Source organism: Callorhinus ursinus, unplaced genomic scaffold, assembly GCF_003265705.2.
Source record: "Callorhinus ursinus isolate GAN/ISIS: 27379988/994484 unplaced genomic scaffold, GSC_fseal_2.0 scaffold29, whole genome shotgun sequence".
Classification (NCBI taxonomy): Eukaryota; Metazoa; Chordata; class Mammalia; order Carnivora; family Otariidae; genus Callorhinus; species Callorhinus ursinus.
In genome coordinates, this window is record NW_027397091.1 from 14,670,816 (window position 1) to 14,692,491 (window position 21,676).

At 37.6% G+C, this 21,676-nt stretch overlaps 1 protein-coding gene across 2 annotated transcripts in view; it reads left to right on the forward strand.

Annotated features, from left to right (window-relative positions):
• DSTN (destrin, actin depolymerizing factor) overlaps positions 1–21,676 on the forward strand; it is a 37,141-nt gene that overhangs the window by 5,713 nt on the left and 9,752 nt on the right. The window lies entirely within an intron of this gene.

The following is a 21,676-nucleotide window of genomic DNA, read 5'->3' on the forward strand; positions in this document are numbered from 1 at the left end:
CAGATTGGTTCATCTCAGAAACACTTTGACACACTACTTAATTCATCTTGGAGTCTTCTGTATAAAGACCCCCTGTGGAGTTGAGTAGTTTTCAGTCTAGAGTGATTCTTAACTCTTTTAAAAGTCTTCTAGTAGCTGACATCATAATGCTTAGGTGTTGTTTACCCTATTCGTAATTTGCTTTGGTATGTTAAAATTGAAGAATCAGTTTTTTATATAGCTCTTTAAAAAACAATTGATTTAAGTAAAAATGCGATTAAAATTCAGGTTTTAATATGTAGTTGAAGGTATGAAAAAACGGAGGAAAAGCTGAGATTTGGGCTTTTTTTTTTTTAAACATGAGAGAAGCACGTCAAAAAACTCTGGTTCTGTTATAGCAGGGCATAGGATGAGCACTTCAGAGACCAACTTCAGTGCATACTATAGCAGGAACCCTACATTTGAAACTAATTTGTCATTGTGTTCTTTTGGATTACATCAAAGGAAGACTGTTTACTCTCTTCCACATTTTTGCATTACTTTATAGGTTGTTACTCCTGTTTGCCTTATCACAGAAAAGAAAGATGAATTTCCTACCCGTATTCCTATATTAGCATGTTTTCAGAAAAAAAATCATCAACCTGTAAATGTAATTAGTGTTTGTTTTAAAATGGTTTCATGTAGTAACTACATTTTTGATGGTGGTAGAATTTTCATGTAGTGATAGAGCTAAAACTAAAGCTCAGGCAAATACAGGTAAGTCTCCTTCAATTTGCTAGGAAACCATCTATTATGTCAATTTTTGAAGCTCTGGAGCGCTGAGGAATTCTCAAATCACTGAAACCTCGTTTTAAGAATGTTGTAAGTAATCTTCAGGCCAGTGTTGTCGAGTAGAAATAAAATGTAAGTTACATGTGTACTTTTAAATCTTCTAGTAACCCCACTAAAGTACAAAAACAAGGTGAAATTTGTGTAACCCAATATATCATATCCACATTTAATCAATATAAAAATAAGACCTTTCACATTTTTTCATATAAATTATTTGAAATCCAGTATGTATTTTACAGTTACAGCACATCTCAATTCAAATGCTCAGTTTTCATTGGAAATATTTGATATGTATTTAGATATCCATTTTATAGTTGGAAAAGTAGATTCACATACCTTAGTTGCTCAAAGCATGCTTACAAGTTTTTAGTAATGGAATTGATAATTTAAAATTTAAGTTAATTAAAATATGATTTAAACATGCAGTTCCTCAGTCCCACTAGCCACATTTAATGGACTCACTAAACCCCATGTGGTTAGTGACCAGCCTCAGACTTTGTAGATTAATTTGTAAAGGGAAGTTAATATAGGTACCAGCACTGTTAATCCTCTGCATTTCTGCACATGTCTAAGAAGGAGTACTAACATAGCATATGAATTCTTTTATGGCACTTATTGAAATATTTTGTAGAACTAGACTGTTATCTCTTTAAGATAGAGTTTGTGTATTTCAATAGCAAGATGCCTCTCTCATGGTAGGCCCACAACAAATGTTCCCAAAAGAGCATGAATGAGTGATCCAGAGGGCACTTGTAATTATGACAGGGACAAGGTCCCATGGATATGGATTTCTTTAATTTTTATGCTTTCTATTCCCACATACTTTTTTTTAATACAATGGAAATTGACTTTTAAGTACTAAACTAATTGAATAGTATGTCCCCTTTGTATACTGCATTACTATTTGATTTGAGTCTTAGAGTGAGAATCCTTTGAGATAAGGCAAGTATTATTAGAATAGTACCTTTAAAATAATTCTGGCATACAGAAAACCCCTCAATAAATGCCAGTTCCCTTTCTTCCCTTAAAAATGAAACTGAATGGGGGCACCTAGGTGGCTCAGTCGATTAAGTGTCTGACTTTTGATTTCGGCTCAGGTCATGATGTCAGGGGTCATCAGATCGAGCCCTAAGTTGGGCCTCGTGCTGGGCATGGACCCTGCTTAAGATTTTCTCTCTCCCTCCCCTCTCCGTGCCCCCCCTCCCGAAAATGAAACTGAATGGTATTTGATGCTCATTGAGGCATCCTGAACCATAGAAAAGCACTTGAAAGCCTAAGAACAAGAAGTCATGCTTTAGAGAACTTAAGTTTTTATTGTGTCTGGCATTGTGTTATACCTTCTCTCAGTCAGTCCTTACAGCAACCAGATGAGGTAGTTTTTACTATCATTTCTATTAAACTATACTGAGAAGTGGTTAAGAGCATGGGCTCAGAGTGGGGCTGCCTAGGGTTTTGAATCTTGGCTCCGCCGTCTACTAACTATATGGCCTTAGGTAAGTTACTGATTATTCTATGCCTCGATTTCATCATTCCTCCAAATGGGAGTACCCACCATCAGGACAACTTGGGTGATGCGTGTAAGTAGTTTAAAAGCAATGCCTGGTATATGGTAAAGTGCTTATCAGTGTTGGATGAAATGACATTAAACAACTTTAGATCCTAATTAGATTAACAGTCTTTTTTTCTTTATATTCTGATAACACCATCACATGCTTCAGCAATTGTAGATAAAATGAAAAGGGTGGAAGGAGTGCATTAGAACATATTTCCAGTTGTTTTATTATTTCTTTAAACTAATGTTATTTTATTTGGATTATATATGATCAAGTTTTTATGATCAGCTTTTAAATTTTATTTTTCAGGTGACTTTTTAAAAATTGTACAGTTGACATGCAATATTATATTAGTTTCAGGTGTATAACGTAATGACTTGACAATGTATGTTATGAAATGTTCACTATACATGGCTACCATCTGTCATACAAAGTTGTTGACTGTATTCCCTATGCTGTACTTTACATCTCTGTTACTTATTTTGTAACTGGAAGTTTGTGCCTCTTAATCACCTTTACCTTTTGCACTCATCTCCACTCCCTCCCCTCTGGCAGCCACCAGTTTTCTGTATTTATGAGTCAATTTCTGTTTGTTTTGTTTTTTAGATACCACATGTAAGTGAAATCATATGGTATTTGTTTTTTCCTGTCTGACTTATTTCGCTTAGTGTAATACCCACTAGGACCAACCTTGTCAGGAATGGCAAGATTTCATTCTTTTGCATGGTGTTGTAATATTTCATTGTTTGTGTGTATATACCATGTCTTTTTTATCCATTTATCTATCAGTGGATACTTATGTTGTTTCCATATCTTGACATTGTAAATGATGTTGCAATAAACATAGAGGTGCATGTTTCTTTTTGAATTAGTATTTTTCTTCTGGTAAATACCCAGAAGTGGAATTACTGGCTTGTATATTTACTTTTTTGAGGAACCTCCATACTGTTTTCCAGAGTGGCTACACTAATTTGCATTCCCACCAACAGTGCATGAAGGTTCCTTTTTCTCCACATCCTCGCCAACGCTTGTTATTCCTTGTCTTTTTGATACTAGCTATTCTGACTGGTGTGAGGTGATGTCTCAGGTGATTTAATTCTTTTTTTTTTTTTTTTTTTTTTTCCGTTAGCGAGAGCAGGAACGTAAGCAGGGGGAGTGGGAGAGGGAGAAGCAGGCTTCCAGCTGAGCAGGGAGCCTGATGCTCAATCCCAGGACCCTGAGATCATGACCTGAGCTGAAGGCAGACGCTTAACGACTGAGCCACCCAGGCGCCCCATAATTCTTAATGTAAAAGTATCTTCTACTCTTAGTATTGTTCCTGAAGAAATTAATGTAGAATCAGACAGTTCTTTATTGCCCGTAAAATTAATGTAGAATCAAACAGTTCTTTTGCCCGTAAGATTTAGAATAGCAACCATTTATTCTGTAAATGAGAAATTATTATATGCCAAGAACTGATCCAGGTCTTAGAGATATAGTACTAAAAAAGTCCTTTCCTTGTGGAAGTTAATCCTAATGTGGGGGAAAGAGAGAGGAAAACAAAATGGCAAGATCATGTCAGAATTGTTAAGAGGTATGAAGGAAATAATGTAAGCAATAGGGAGTACTAGAAGAGTTGGTTCCTTTTAGCCAGATTGTTAGGGAAGGCCTCTTAGGAGGTGACATTTGAGCTAAGACTTGCATGACGAGAAAGCCATGTGTAGAGCATTTCAGGCACCAGGAACTCTGTAAGTAGAAAGGCCTTGAGAAGAGAATGAGCTTGACATGCCAGAGACAAAGGTAGCTGGAATTCAGTAAAAGGGGGATAGAAAAGTAGGAAATGGATTGGAGGCAAGAACTGGAACAGGAAGAGCCCATAGACCAAGGTGAGGAATTTGAATTTTATTCTGATTGTGCTAAGAAGATCTTGGAGGTGTGGTGGTGGGAGGATGTGAAGGTGGTAAGTAGTGGAATGAGATATGATTTATTACTGTGGAGATGTGCAAGTGGGGACAAAAACTGATTAAGAGACCATTGCTGTTATTCATCCAATTGATGGTTGTAGCTTGGATTAAGATTGTGAATAGTGGGATAATGAGAAGTGATTAGATTGAATATGTATTTTGGAGGTAGAGCTGACAGGACTTGCTGATAATTTGGGTGTATGGCATAAGAGAAAGACATCAAGGATCACTTACTCTTAAGACTTAGACCTGAGCTATTAGGTAGTTGGTGGTGTCATTGTGCTGGGGACTATAAAAGTGAAAATAAAATAGTTTGGCAAAAATTGAGGTTCTTAGAACTTTGAGGAATAACAAATTGATCTAGATGTATTATACATTTTTAAAATACCCTAATTTCATATCTGATTATAGTAATTATGTACATTATAAAACATTAAAAATTTAGTTGTAATGACAATTCTAACCGAAATATTAACATTCAGTGCATTCTCTTCCAGATCATGTTAAATAAATGCTCGTTTTTCAGTAATTGGTGCCTCCTAGGAACCAGGTACTGTGGTAGGCTTTGGAGATTCAACAGTATACAAGACAAAGTCCCTGTCCCTATGAAGTATACATTCTAATGGGGGAGGCAGGTAAGAAGTAAACAAATGAATAAGATAATTGCAGGTTATAGTAAGTACTATAATGGAAGTAAGGGAGAAAGTGAATATCCCGAGTCTACCAATATAGATTTTTCTCACACAGTTGAGTTCATCTGTAACAGTTTTATATCCTTTACTTCCCATATCCCAATGTGACAGGGCTGCCAAGCTATAATTCAGTGGGGGAAAAATAGTGTCTTCAACAAGTCGCGCTAGTACAACTGGATAGCCACATGTGAAAGAATGGATTTGGATCCCTGCTTCACACTATATACAGAATTTAACCCACAATGGCCCCTAGACCTAAATGTAAGAGCTAAAGCTGTATAATTCCTAAAAGAAAACATAGGCAGAAATCTGTGAGTTTGGGTTAGGTTTTTTTGAAGGAGGGGTTTGGACAGTTTTCTTGGCTTTGTAGGCAAAAGCACAAGTGACAAAAGAAAAATCAATTGGACTCTGTTAGAATTAAAGACTTTTTTGCATCAAAGAACACCATCAAGAAAGAAGACAACCCATGGAATGGCAGAAAATATTTGCAAATCATGTCTGACAAGGAATTTGTATCTAGAATATATCAAGGACTATCTCAGCTCAGCAGTAAAAGGGCAATCCAGTCATAGACAAAGGGTTTGAATAGACCTTTGCATAAGGAAGATCTACAAATAGTCAATAAGCACATGAAAACATGCTCAGTCATTAGCCATTAGGGAAATGCAAATCAAAACCTCAAAACCGTAAAAAAAAAAAAAAAAAAAAAAAGGAATGAGGTACTACTGTATACCCACTAGGATGACTATAATAAAAAAGACAACAGTAATAAATTTTGGGAAGGCTGTGAAAAAGTAGGAACCCATATATGTTGCTGGTGGGAGTGGGAGTGTAATATGGTGTAGCCACTTTTGGAAAATGTTTTGGCAGTTCCTTAAGAAGTTAAACTTGGGAATTGCCATGGACCCAGCATGTTCACTCCTAGTTACATACCAAGTGAGATAAAAAGACATATCTACATAGAAATCTGTGGACAAATGTACATAATGGGGATAATAGAATTATCCCCATAGTGGAAACACCCAGATTTCCATCAGCTGATGACTAGATAGAAAAAATGTCATATATCCATATAATAGAACATTATTTGGCAATAAAAAGACATGAAGTACCAGTTCATGTTACAGCATGGATGAATCTTGAAAACATGCTAAGTAAAAGAAACCAGTCAAAAAAAGACTACATATTATAGAATTCCATTTACATACAATAACCAGGATAGATAGATCTCAATAGGCAGGAAGTAAATTAGTGGTTGGATAGGTCTGAGGTGAGTGAAAATGGGAAAGAAGAGTGATCACTCTGCAGAGTTTCTTTTTGGGGTGTTGAAAATGTTCTAAGATTAGATTGTGATGGATGTCCAGTTTTGTGAATATACTAAAATCCACTGAACTTATGCTTTTAAATGGGTAAAATTCTCTGTCATATTAAATATATCTATAAAAACTTTAAAGTTTTTAATGGTATCATGCATTTACAGTGATGGTATTAAATCATCCCCCTGTTAAATTTTAAAGCCATGATTGTAACTAATGCCCTTTTTCTTTTTTTTCCCCCCCAAACAAAACAAAAAGTATCACATATTTATTAAACCAATCTACTGGGGTGGAAGCATAGTAACAGAAAAATCATTTCCCTGATAAAACATGCCCATTGTTGGGCATCTGGGTGGCTCAGTGGGTTAAGTGTCTACCTTTGGCTCAGGTCACGAGCCCATCCTGGGATCGAGTCTTGGCTCGTGCTCTCTTCTCTCACTCCCACTCTGTCTCAGATAAGTAAAATCTTCAAAAAAATGCCTACTGCTCAGATAGTGATGTTTACAGAGTGATAGGATATGAGCATGTGACTTTCACGCAGCATAAATATGTGTGCCATCTCATGTGCAGTCTCTTATAGACCCAGCTTGGTTCTTCACCAGTGCTTCCTTTTGGAGTTGTCCCTGACTTTATTACCAGTTTTCATCTGAATCCACTGGGGAATGGGTCCAATTCTGCTTTTGTTTCTTGGCCAGGAATTGCTTGATCTTGAAAGTCTTGTGAGAAGACATTGCGTGGAACAGTCAACCACACATACCACCATGGTGGAGAAAAGGAGGATGCTCTGTCATCTTTGTGCATAAATCTTTGCCTGCATTATTCTTCAAAATACAGTTCTAGTTATGCAGTTACTGAGTCGAAAAGTTTGTGTATGTGTATATATATTTCTAAGTTAAAAAATAATCTCGTGGAAAACTTGGAAAATACAGAAGACTAGAGAGAAGATAAAAATCACTTATATTCTCACTGTTAGAGATAAAATTCCTTTCCTTTTCTCTCTACTGTTTTACATAGTTGAGAAACACTGTATATAAAACTTGATATTTACTTTCTTTTTTCACTTCAAGTAATGTTTCCTCCATGTCTTTAGAAACTTCCCATAAGCATGATTTTGATAGCTGCATCGGAAACTCTTGTGGATATACTATTCTTTGCAATTTTCCTGTTTTTGTTTATTTGGACTGTCTGATTTTTGATACTATGCAGATTATCCCCCCAGAATAAATTCCTTGAAGTGGGCTTACTGGGTTAAAGTGTCAAAGGGTTTGGGTTATTTTGAGGTTCTTAATGTAAATGACCACTTTGATTTCTGAAAGGTATGAGTGAGTAAAACAGTTGCCAGTGGTAGAAGACAAATCTGGAAAAGTAGGTTGGTTCAGATAATAAAGGGCCTTCTATGCTCTGTTAATGAATATGGACTTTATCTTGAGGTACTTTGGAATTGGTGAATATTTTTAACCTTGGGAGTGATAGGAGATGTGAAGAGTAGATGAGAAGGAGTAGATTTGAAATACACATTTAAGGAGGAGTTGATAGGACTTAGAAATTGCATGTGACCATGGAACAGAAGTAGGTTAACCAACCACATCAACTCTCTTTCCTCTCTTAGGTTCATTGACATAGCAGCTAATTATCCAGAGAGAAGCCAAATTGTTAAACCAGAGAGAAATCTTTTGCCTTTAGCTTAAATGATCTTTCTCAAAGGGGAGTAGAATATTTTTTATGTTGTTGTTGAAGTAAAGACTAGAAGTAATATATAATTTTTTCTATTCATAATAATTTACATGAAGTAAAATTTACCATGTTTAGTGTAAGTTCTGCAATTTTTGCAGAGGTATACAGTTGTGTAACTACCGTTACAATCAAAATATTAGAATAGTTCCTTTACTCCAAAAAATTTCCTCATGTTAATCCTTCCCATCCCTACCAACCACTGATCTGTTTTTTGTCCCTATAATTTCACCTTTACAAGAATATCATATAAATGGAATTATCTAATCAGACACTTTCCGGTTTCTTTTCACTTAGCATAAAGCATTTATGCCTCAGCATTTTGTTCCTTTTTATTTTGATTAGTATTCCATTCCTCATTTGAGGAATAGAGTCCTTTTTAATGGTTTCCTGTGAAGGATGAGACAGAATACTGTAGAGATCTTTTTTCCTTTCCCGTATCGATAAATGCTTGAAACAGTCGTTCTCTCCACCTTGGTATAACTACTGATAGATACATATTATTACATAGTGCCCTGGGGCACCTGGGTGCCTCAGTTGGTTGAGCATCTGACGCTGGATCTCAGCTTGGGTCATGATCTCTCGGGGTTTGGGATTTTGGGCCCCGTGTTGGGCTCTCTGCTGGGAGTGGAGCCTACTTAAAGAAAAAAAAAATAGTGCCCTTGTATTTTCAATTGTGGAATCAAACAGCTATTTAACAGGGGTGTAGATTGCACAACTTTTGAAATGCATCAATATGTTTTATGGGATATTGGTTTCTTAAACGTTATACTCTTTGCATCCTTATTATTGTATACATTAAGGTCTCTTCTCCAGCATTTATTCTGAAATTAAATGATACTTATATATCAGGCACTGTTTTTCAAAAAATAATATATTTGTGACTTTTAAAACAATACTAAGTAGAGATCTTGTATAGCATATATCTGTTGGCCATCTGTATGCCTTTAGAGAAATGTCTATTTAGATCCTCTGCCCATTTTTAAACTGGATTGTTTGCTTTTTTGCTACTGAGTTGCATAAATTCTTCATATGTTTTGAATATTCACCCCATATCAGATATATGATTTGCCAATATTTTCTCCGATTTGGTAGTTTGCCTTTTCATTTTGATGGTTTCCTTTGCTATGTAGAAGCATTTTTAGTTTGATGTAGTCCCCCTTGTTTTTTTTTTTTTTTTTTTGCTTTTGTTGCCTTTCTTTTGGTGTTAAACTAAAAAAAAATCATCACCAAGACGTATGTCAAGGAGTCTACCTCCTGTTTTTTCTTCCAGTTATGGTTTCAGGTCTTACATCCAAGTTTTTAATCCATTTTGAGTTAATTTCTGTGTATGGTGTAAGACAGTGGTCCAATTTCATTCTTTTGTATGTGGCTGTCCAGTTAAAACACCATTTATTGAGAAGACTGTCCTTTCTGCATTATATATTCTTGGTTTCATTGTTGTAAATGAATTGACTAAATATGCATTGAATGGCTGTTATCAAAAAAACAAGAAACTAACAAGGGTTGGTGAGGATGTGGAGGAAAGGGAACCCTTGTTCACTGTTGGTGGGAATGTAAATTGGTGCAATTATTATTGAAAACAATACAGAGGTTCCTCAAAAAATTAAAAATGGAACTACCATATGATCAGTAACTCCACTTCTGGGTGTTTATCCAAAGGAAACAAAAACACTCAAAAAGATAAATGTGCCTCATGTTAATTGCAGCATTATTTACAATAGCCAAGGCATGGAAACAACCCAAATGTCCATGGGTGGATGATGGATAAGAAACTGTGGCGTGTGCGTGTGTGCCATAAAAAAATTTTGTCATCTGCAACTGTATGGATGGGCCTTGAGGCATTATGCTATGTGAAATAAGACAGAGTAAGACAAATACCGGATGATCTCACTTATATGTAGAGTCTAAAGCAAAACACCCCCTGCCGTTAACTCATAGATTCAGAGAACAGGCTGTGCTCTCCCTGTATGCTTCTGGCCGCACCACTGATATTATCATGGTTCTGGGGATGGGGTCACCTGCACTGTACCCATCTATGAAGGGTATGCCCTGCCCCATACCATCCTGCATCTGGACCTTGCCAGCTGGGGCCTGACAGACTACCTCATGAAGATCCTCATGGAATAGTACAGAGAACAGACTGGTTGTTGCCAGAGATGGTCAGAATGGTTGAATGTGGTCTAAAGGTACAAATTTCAGTTATAAATTAATAAGTCATGGGGATGTCATGTATATCCTGGTGGATATAGTTAATAATGCTGTATTATATATTTGAAAGTTGCTAAGAGAGTAAATCTTTAAAGTTCTTATAAGAAAAAACTAACTGATGATGGATGTGACCTAGACTTACTGTGGTGATCATTTCACAATATGCATAAGTATCAAATCGTTAATGCTGTACACTTGAAGTCAGTATGTTATATACTAATTTATAGCTCAAAATAGCTCTTTCGATGTTATCACTAGAACATTCTTGTTTCCCTGATATGATAGGCAGTGAGTTGTCACTTATGAAATCAAATAGTATAAAAGTTTTTCCATCTCTACAAGTTTTTTCTTGTCAGTTATGAGGAGTCTAAAAAAAAAAATAGAAACGTTATATATTTATGCAAATAGTATTTCAGAGGACGAAAGTTCTTTATCTTTAGGAAAAAGACCATAATAATAGCAAATCTCAACAGGACCAAAATATTCCAACAGAGATCGATAAAAATTACTTAGAAGATTTTTTTGGTTTATTTTTTCCTGAAAATAGTGAAGTTTTGAAATGGATGATTTTCCTTGGTGTAAATTGAAGAATTGTACGATAAAGGATGAGAAAAAAATATCTCGAAGGCAATAGTACATGTCATAAAAATTTTATGGGATAATCGTTTTTCAAAACCTGATAAAGTAGATGATAGTTCTGAGGTTGAAATAGGGTTGAAAAAAATACTGAGTTCTTGCACTTAAGGAGCACAGTCTAGTGAGAGAGAATCACAAACAGTAGTTAATCACAGTAGTAGATAATACTGTGATAGAAATAATTATATTCTGTGTTAGTACACAGAAGAATCACATAACAGATTAGAGGTAGTGATTGAGGGACCAACTAAGAGCTGCCTTCCCAGAGGAGGTGATGCCTGAACTGAGGCCCTGAAGGACTTAACCAGGTGAGGAGGACAGTAAAGCATCTCAAAAGAACATGGTGTATCCAGAGAATCACGAAGAGTTGTACATGGCTGGGATTAAGGGGAACGTGTTAGGAGAAGTGGGAAAAAAGGCTGCGGAAATAGAGTCCATAAAGGGTTTGACATGGCATGGGTTTTATCCTGAAGAGAATTTGAAACTTGAAAGAAAACAGTAAAAGTGTAAGACTGTTTGCCAGTGTGCTTACTGTCCTTGGCTTGCCCCCCCCCCCCCATTTTTCTGTCTAGACTTCTTCTCAACTATTCCTACCCTCCCTTTCTGACTTCCTGCTTCCCAGTTGGTGGGGGTGGGGGGGAGAATCTGTTAACAAATCTGATTAGGATTGCCTATAAGATTGCATACAATCGGAGATGGATTATTTTTAGCAGCTGGGCATTATTGTATCTAATCCACTTTCACTGTTGAGATGACTTTCTGTAAGGTTTTTTTTTTTTTCCTTCTGGTGTGGGTGTGGGTGGTGTTTCACAGACTTTAGGTTATTGAATGATTTTTTTTTTTCCCGCTAAGGCGTAACCATAACATTGTTTTAGTGGAACTCTAAAATTAACATATAGCTAGTAGAATGCTATTTGGTCTGTATAGGCTATCTCAAGGACATTGTGCTTTGCTATGAGGTGAATGAAGGACTTATGTAATTGGAAATTGTTTTCAGGAATGAGTGTATTAAGGCAGAGAGTTAACGTGGAACATTTTCTGGATCACTGATCGCTTATGTAGTGACTTTGTGCAAATTACAGAATGATGCTTCCTCTGGTGTTGTGGCCTCAGGAGACAAGCAGATGGCACTCCTTCGGACAGTTGAAGTCCTGCAGGCACATCCCTTGGCTAGTGGAACATGAACTTCAGTTTAGCTCTATCTTGCACTCTTAAGCAAGGCACAGTCTATAAAATTATATTCGGCAGCTCCAGACATTTTGAACTTTTGAAGGGATTGAGGATTTGCTGTGTGCTTGCCTGACTGATGTATAAAGGGTGGGGACAAACTATAGAACAAAGCCTATTAGCTTACCCCACAGGCCCCAGTTGTCATCACTGTAGATTTTGATTTATGGTTGTAAGTGATAGCTGTGCCTAGAAGAATGGGAAGTGGCCGTGTAACTGCATCTTGACTGTGTTAGAGAAGACAGCTGTTTGCTCTTGCGTGTCTTTGCTGTGCAGCCATTCCATAATTGTGGGAAGAGATATACGTCAGATGTCAGTATGGTTTTTTAATTCGTATTTCTGGTTATCAGGGAACAGATAGAAATTACTGTTTCAAATTAAGTTTTAAGCTGTCTGGATTTCTTTTATTCACAGCCTTCCATTACTCAAGGCTTCATTAACAGTCAGCCACATTGGTAACTAGAAGGAGTGGAGAAAGCTGTAACCAGGTTTTCTGGTTCATAATAATATGAGTCTTCCCAATCACTGAGTGATACCATTGACAGGCACTGTATTTAGGTGATTTATTTGTGTTATTAGTCTTCTTGAGTTAGGATGATCATAATTCACATTTTACAGATGATGAGACTTAGGTTTAGAGAAGTTAACTAACTTGTTCATGTTATAAGATTTGAATAAGATAGATTCACTCTACTTTCTCCTCTGGTTAAAAAGTCTTCTAAGATTAAATGTTCCAAATTCTGTTTTATGAGAAAGAGAAACACAGCAAACTGGAAAAAAAAAATTACGTATCTGACGTTATCAGTTTATTTAAAACATGTATTCCCAATTAATTATAAAATACATCTGGAATGGTCATTGTAATATTACATAAAATGAAGTTATCCTTATTGCTGTTATGTAAACTTTGTACTGTAAATTCATTATTTCAGTTCTTCCCCAGTATCTAGCATTTTTTTCCTCAAGAAGTAAAAGAACTTTTTGGGGGGGCACCTGGGTGGCTCAGTCAGTTGAGTGTCTGACTCTTGATTTTAGCTCAGGTCATGATCTCAGGGTCGTGAGATCAAGCCCCGCATCGGGCTCCCCATACTCAGTGTGGAGTCTGCTTTTCTCCCTCCCCCACAACCACTTCTCCTGTTCGCTCGCTCTCAAAAATAAAATCTTTTTTAAAAAAAGATTATATTTACTTATTTGTCAGATTGCGTGCACAAGCAGGGCTAGTGGTAGGCAGAGGAAGAAACAGGCTCCCTGCTGAGCAAGGAGCCTGATGTGGGGGACTCTATCCAACGACCCTGGGATCATGACCGGAGACCCTGGGATCATGACCTGAGATGAAGGCAGACGCTTAACTGACTGAACCAACCAGGCATCCCAAAAATAACAAAAAATCTTAAAAAAAAAAACAAAAAACAACTTTTTTGGTATGCCATCAGTATGAATTAAAATATTTGCTTAAGTCACACCTTCTTGTCTGAATTTCTCTGACTGTTCTTCATTTTGGTTGTTTTGACTTTTCCAAATTAATACTCAGGCTATTCCAACAAACGCAATGTCTTATCTATATTTCCCTTCAAGATTGCTTCCTTGCCCCCAGAAATAGTTGACTGTAATTATTAGTAAACTAGAATTGAAATCCTGCCCTGTCACTGTATAGAATAATAACTAAGGTTCCTGATGGCACGAGTCATCCATAAAACTAAGAAATATATTGTTTTTCCAAGGCAGAAAACTATATAATACGTCTTCTAAATTTGTTCACCTAAAATATCCTATTAAGAGTTAATTTTATGTGTTATTTTTATGTTAAATTATTTAAAATAGGATAGAAATTTAGTTCCTCAGTTGCATTAGCCTCCTTTCATGTGCTCAACAGCCATGTGTGGTAGTGGCTACCATATTGGAAAGTGCAGATACAGAACATTTGCATCATCACAGAAAGTTCTGTTAGCCAGCATGGCTCTCTGAAACAGTGGGTCTAAGGATTTCTTAAATCGTTCAGGCTTCAAGTCAGTGGTGGTGGAGAGAGTGTCTTAGCATTCATTTACTTATGGTCCCCTATTTTCCTGTTGCCAGTATGATGACTAAGCTAGAAAGTTCTGTTGTTTACCCTCTTCAGAGAATAAACTCCAGAATTCCACAGATCTGTGGCAGAGTGGAATTTAAGAAGGGATCTCGGGACTCAAGTGTCTCAGACTAATTACACTCATTCTTCCTACTTTGAATTTCCATATTTCTTCTGTTTTTTTGTCCTTGTGGGTTTTTTTTTTTCCCCTCAATCCCCTTTTTGTGCTTCAGTGGAATTTTGGTAGGGAAATGGATATATGTATTCAACCCCCATCATAACATAGGACTTGTGAGGCCCTTGTCATTTCTATGTAGAAATGTGCCTTTAAGCACTTGTCACTCTTTGTTGTCTCAACATTCTTGCTCAGAAGCATCAGTTAAAGTAGCCAGAAGCCCAAATGTTTTGTAGTCTGTCATTTTTCTTTTGGCTGTTGTTCAAGGCTTGGTGTAAATAAAGGAGAATCATGAACCCATATTTAAACTCCCCATCCTTTTGATTATGCTTGTCTTGGGTGTTTAAGAGTTGGGTAGGTTGAGAAAGGAACTAATGTCTGATTTCTGCCAGGTGTTTATAAATTTTAAATTATATTTGCTATGCAACATCCTACTTTCAAATATTTCAAACTCTCTTAACTTAGAAAAATATTTTTTAAAAAATTAATACTTTCCTGAAGTAGCAAATTAACTTTCATTCCTGTTTTCTCCAGTGAGGATTGTGTAAAGTATAGTTGGCAAAGTCAGCTATCCTACTTCAGTTTGTAGTATAGAAATAGATCATTTATGGTATTCTGGTTTAGGATGGACTGCTCTAAGTCATTAGTTTTTGGGGCCGGTTTAGTTGTTTACAAAAATTGAATCTGAAAAACTTGATGCTCCTTTCAAAAATTATAGCCCTTATGCTAGAATTGTTGAGAGAATTGATGTTTAAAGTGTGTTCTGTCATTTGCACTTATTAAAATACCCAGTGTTACACGTTCTCTGTAGCATTTTGTTTGTGAGTAGTATCTTTATTTAAGGAAGTGCACACTGAGTGAATCTTGAGTATTAAGGCGGTGCCTCAGATCTATTCATTTCATCTCTGAATCGGTGTTTACCAAAGTTCTGCCAGAGGAGATTCTGGTTTGAGATCTGTTATACCTCATGAACAAGGTAAAAACTGGTCGTCAGTGAGATAAAAGAGTGAAGTAATTATTTAATGGCAACTGTTTTGACACGGAGGTGGGGTTGTAAGAGCGACTGTTACTCTCCAGTGGCCACTGGTACAGAACACACAGAAACTGAAGTTGTGGGTTGCCTATCTTTATAAGGTAATCACAGTGCTCTTGTGGCAGGCCGTTTTCTCCAAATTTTCCTGCCCAGCTGTGCAGCAGATTTTGGTGCTATGTTCAGAGTATCCTTTAATGGTTTTTATTGTTAAAACTTTGCATTTGAACATAATAACTTAAAAAAATAAGTTTAAAATCAAAACTGAATTTGATTTTCCTTTTTAAAATAAACTTGATTTCTTGCCAGCTAAGCAGTTACTATCTTAGTAATCTAACATTTCAGAGAAATACTGAAAAATAAGATTGTTGGGAGAAGACCTTTTTTATTAGGTAAAAGTACAGTGTAAAGAACAGATAATTCTTTAAATCGGTGTTACAGTCATTTTTGTTTTAAGATTTGCTATAAAATCCACTGAAATTAATACTTTCACAGGAGTGCTTAACCATCATCCTCGATGAACTGTATTCAATATAATTGGCTACTTTTATAATGATATACATTTTACTTGAAACTTCCATTTGAGAAAGGACCCATAGGCTTCACCAGCGGTCCATGGCACAAGAAATGCTTTGACTTTGGGCCTGTTTTCATAAAGTGCTCTTATCACTACTGCTTTCATTATAAAAATTAAGCCTGTAGGCAGAAAGGTAAAGTAACAATGAGCTAAGATTTTACTATATTTCTTGAAATTTTAGAACTACATTTTAAAGATTTTATTTATTTCTGAGAGAGAGAGAGAGAGAGCACAAATGGGGGAGCAGCAGAGGCAGAGGGAGAGGAAGGAGCCCGATGCAGGACTTGATCTCAGGATACTGGGATCATGACCTGAGCCAAAGGCAGATGCTTAACGAGTTAAGCCACCCACGCGTCCCCAGAACTACATTTTAGTGATCTTCACCTGGAGCTTACTATTGGAAATGCAAAACTTTAGACTCCCCCCCCCCAAGATATTCTGAATCAGAATCTATAAAATCTGCATTTTAACAAGATTCCCAGGAGATTCCTGTGTACTATAAAGTTCAATAACTGATCTAGTGCATCCCCCTAAATAAATTAGTTGAAGGACCTAGTATATTTCAGAGGATGTTAAATGACATGCCCAGGGTAACATAGCTAGTCAAGTGGGAAAGCTTGGATGGAACTGGTGCTCTCATAATTCTGGTGCTTCAATTTCAGGTTGTCTCATTTGGGCCTCCAAGATATTAATAAACGGTAGTTAAGGATTATTTCATATTTTTCCCTCCTACTAATCTTTACCCCAGCTTTCCAATGCACCTCCCCAATCCCCTGAACCAAGGGTAAAAGAGCTCCCAGCTTGTTGAGAAGAGCTGTGCTGAGCTAGACTAGAGGAGCTAGACCAGAGGAAGGGAGGGGCCCCAGGACAGTATTGGGACAGGCCGGTAAGACTGGTGTTCCTGCTTTCTCTGTCTGCCCTCATGATTTTAGTTTTACTTTATAAAAATCATTATCAAGAATGTAGGGGCTAGTTGTTTAATCTTCCATATCAGTGCTGTTTCAAGGATATACTAGGTAAATGAAGGTATAACAAATTTAAGCATATTTATTTACTAGTTGAATAGTGTACAATAGTATTAAAAGTGTACACTTTACCTGATGGATTTTTCATTATTTTCATGGGCAGAATTTAGTATTATAACAAGTGGTAGAAGGACCATACTTACTTAACATCAAAGCCTCTAAACCCACCCTGTGGAAAGATGTGAGAAAGTAAGCGTTTGACGAGATCCTAAGCACCGGACTACACACTTTGCTCTGACTCCTTCCTTTCCACCTTCCCTCTCCCAGCCAGTTGTTGTTCAGTACAGTTGTTTGTACCTTTGCAGAATCGGCATCCGGCCCTCCTCTTCATACTGCTCCGACTACCCTGATGAAGGCCTTGATCACGTCTTGCCTTGCTTACTAAATTAGCCTTTTAGCTGGTCATCTTTTCTTTTAAAAAATATCCAGGGTCTCCAAACTCAGCCTACCATTCGTGGCCTCTTCCACCGGAAGTCAGTCCACATTTCCATTTCCTCCTCCCTCTCCCTCCTCTCATAGTGTGTGTGCCAAATTTGCATCATCAGGAACTGTCTTCGTCCTTCTTTCAGTCCCCTTATTTTGGAGTGCTTTAAGTCAGTTACATGTGAAATCCTCCCTGAGCGCCTGTATCCCCCCCCACCCCAGGCCCCCCATTTAATCTCGTCTTTAAACTCCCTTCCATTGGAGTTTATCAAGGAATAATGAAACTTTATTGAAGCTTTATATGTGCTATCTTTATCTTCTCCATTAGATAAACTTCCTTGGGGGTCTTGGGAAATCTTTGATTTCCTCAGAGGAATGCAGTAGAGAACAAAGCAGACACAGTCTGTCCTAAGGAATTTACAGCCTATTTGGGGAGACATTCATTAAGTAAATAATCTTAAAGAGAGAACACTGAGGGTATTTACCCAAAAAATACAAAAGCACTAATTTAAAGGAATACATGCACCCCCATGTTTATTACAGCATTATTTACAGTGGCCAAATTATGGAAGCAGCCTAAGTGTCCATCAATAGATGAATGGATAAAGATGTGGTGTATATACACAATGGAATATTATTCAGCCATAAAAAGGAACGAAATGTTGCCAATTCCAACAACACAGAGGGAGCTAGAGAGTATAATGCTAAGTGACATAAGTCTGTCCCAGAGGGGGGATGGGCGGGGGTATGGGTGCAATAGGTGATGGGGATTAAAAGAGTACATTTATCATGATTGCTGATAATGTGTAGAATTATTGAATCACTAATTGTGTACCTGAAACTAATATAACACTGTATCTTAACTATACTGGAATTAAAATAAACAATAAAAAAATAAACAGAACATTGAAACTGTGGTAAGTGCTATGGGGTAGAGATTCATGGTGTCATGGAAGCATGTTATAGTGGGTTTTTTGCAGACAGCTTTTTTGCAAAGTGAGAATTAAGCTGGGATCTGAAGAGTGAATTAGGCAAAGAAGGGTAGGGAGGTGCTGTCCAGGCAGGGTGTACAGTATGAGCGAAGGTGGGAGGGAGCATGGCCAATGTAAACCACTAAGAGAAGGCCAGGGTAGTGAGATTACAGAGCTTGTGTGGTATAAGATAAAGCTGGAGAGGTGGGTAGGACTAGACTATGTTAAAGAATTATTACTGCTTTTACCATCAGATCGATGGGAATCCACTGAAGTATTTTAAGCATGGAGATTGGATTTGTGTTTCAGATCTCTGGGTGCAGTGTAGAAGATGAATCAGAGGGTGGAGGGGATCATCAGTGGGCATGGGCAGTCTGTCATATTTGAACAACTGTGGTAACGTATTAAGCCCCAAATCTCAGTGGCTTAACACAGAAAAGACTTCCTCCCTATCACGCAGAGTTCAGGGGAGTTGGCAGCCCTCTTCCATCAAGGTTCTCTTGTCAGGGGGAAGACAGAGCTTGATCACTTTTAAAGAGGGCTAGAAGTCCTTTGTATCACTGTGTATCCTCTTGCTGAGCAAAACTCCGTGGCCCCAGCTGAACTTTGAACTTGCAAGGGAGCCTGGGGAATGTAGTCTTCCTCTGCGGCCACGAAGAGGAAGCAATGTGGTGTACACATATCTTGATCTCTTTCCCCTGCAGCCACTTGGGGGGTTACTGTAAAGTTCAGATAACAGAAAGAGGTGGCTTGGGCTGGGAGAGTGGTGACAGAGATGGAGAGATCTGAATGTCTTGGAAAAAGACACAAAAAGTCAAAGAGCCAAGTGAGATGAGGGAGAAGGAACTATTGAGGATATCTTTTAGGTTTGGAGTCTGTGTAACTGGGATGGTGGTATGTACTGAAGAAAGAAGGGACTTGGCTAGAGGGGGACTTGGGACATGCTGAGCATCAGGGCTCTTTGACACATCCAGCTGGACGTGTTAGATAGGAAATTGGGTGTAAAGGCTTCGGGCTCAGAAAAGCAGAAATCTGAACAATGTACAAGTCATTTGGATTAGATGCTTGAACCTTAAGCATGGATAAAGTCTCCTAGGGAGAATGCAGGGTGCTTCCTTTCCAGCTAACTGCCATCAACATCTGTGTACTGCCAGATTGCTCTCCCGCCACCCCTCCTGACCGCAGCGGAACCTTTAGATGTCCTCAGAGCCCCTTTGCTTGTCCTTAAGTGATGCCCTTGGGAACTCCCCATAACAGCTATTCTGAATCTTTACCTAATTTGCCCTCAAACTCCTGCTCTACTTCTCCTCGTTTAAATACTTCACAGAGGAAATAGAGGTTTCCAAGTACAGTTTTTAGCAATGTGTGTTTTCCTTCCCCAAACTGTTACTCTCCCTTTTACTATTTTAGAGGAAAAAAGGGTGTAGGTTTCCCCCACTATCCAAAATTAGAGTGAGCCTGTGAAACCTTTCATAAGCCGGAATGGTGTAGCAATTACCATTAATTTATGTGGAAAAAATTTTGAGCATTTCCAGACTCAAACATAACCTTTCTTAGGCTCTTTTGGTATCTTCAGGACACATCTTGGTTACAGATAAACAAAATAAATCAAGATGTAGCACAGATGCTAACAGACACGGTTTAAAGCTATGGCGGCTTGATGTGGAAATGCTGAGTATAGATCTGGGGTAGGAGTTTGGTGGGGTCGTTCTCACTGCTTGGGGTATGCACTGCCTCCATACAAATGCTCAGTGCTATTTTTGCTTTTTGCCTTTTTTTTTTTTGTAAATGTGAAAATCTTTAGATTTCTTTTGGTCTGTGAAAACAGGTACTAATGCAGGTCTTTTTAAAAAACAAACTGGTGTAACTCAAACTTTTGAAAATTGAGGGATATTTGTATATTCTTTTCTAAGACTGATTCCCTCATCTGCACCCTGGATCTTACCAGTCTCTTTAGAGATTGTTAAGTGATTAAGAGTATCCCCCGGAACCAAATTGCCTGAGTTCAGATCTCACTTCTGCTATAGGTTTCCATGTGACTCTGAAGTTACTTAATCTATGCCTCAGTTTCCCCATTTGTAAGATGCAAGTAATAGCAGTAGCTATTTCAGAATTTTTGTGATTTAGAAGTGTCTGACAGCATTAAGTACTCAATATTAGTTTTTGTTTTGTTTTTTTTCCTTTAGTGTTTTGATTTTCCTCTTGTTCCTTCAAACTCTTAAACTTTTAGTATGGTCAGATTTCCCCAGTTGTAAGATAATTTCTGTAAAGTTAGCACACAGTCTTCCCTTTTCCCTTTGCCGTTAACTGTCTTGTGCTTTCTGTCTTTACCTCCTCAGTTTACCCCTGTAAATCCTCAGCCCATTACCCTGGACTTCTGCCCGATGCCTCCAATATCCTGAAATGCACAGAAACTCAGTTGCCAAACCTGGTGGTCTCTTGCAGTCATTCTCAGGCTTGGCAGTTTTTGGTGTTGATGACCATCCGCCCCCTCCCCCCAATACTCTCCCTTGGCTTCTAGGATGCCGTTTTCTCCCTTCTTACTTTTTCTTTTTAGTTTTCTGAGCATTTCTTCTTAGTCCCCTTGACTTGTTACTCTTTTGCTACTTAATGTTGGTACCTCTGTGATATTGATTATAGTCCAAAGTATCGATTAGATCCGTGCTCACACTGTGCTCACATTTCCAATTGCTAACTGGTCATGTCCACCTAGATGTCTTTAAAATTGACATCATCTGGATATTTGTAATTGCCTCAGAAGTGGTCTTCCTGTTTTCAGTGTGTTTGCCAATTTTTCTTTCACAGTCTTCAATGTTAATTTCCTCAAGCAGAAGTGTCTAGTATTCCTCTCATCAGAAACCTTTACAAACATCCTTTCTGGTAGAGAAAAGCTCAGACTTCTCCTTACTGAGGCTTTTAAGGTTCCTATAAGTTATAGCTAGATTTGGCTGAGATTAGTTGCGTTATAATTGCAGAATACATATTTACTTTCTGTTTCCATGCTGGTACATGATTAATATGCTTTATTTCCAGGTCAGAATTTAAAGTGTTGTTTGAAGTAATTCACTTAGGTATTGACACAGACCTTCAAATGATTGGTTGGATATAAGGTCTCCAATGTTTCCTTCAGGCTTTTAAATATGGGTTGGTCAGTTGTGATTTACAGATCCACATGACTGACTAGGGAGTTGGAAGAATTGGGGTCTGTTTCTAGTATTCATTAATCTTTTTTACTTGCAACATTTTATTCTCTGTACAAAAAAAGTAAAGATTCTTGCTTAACAGATGAACTGT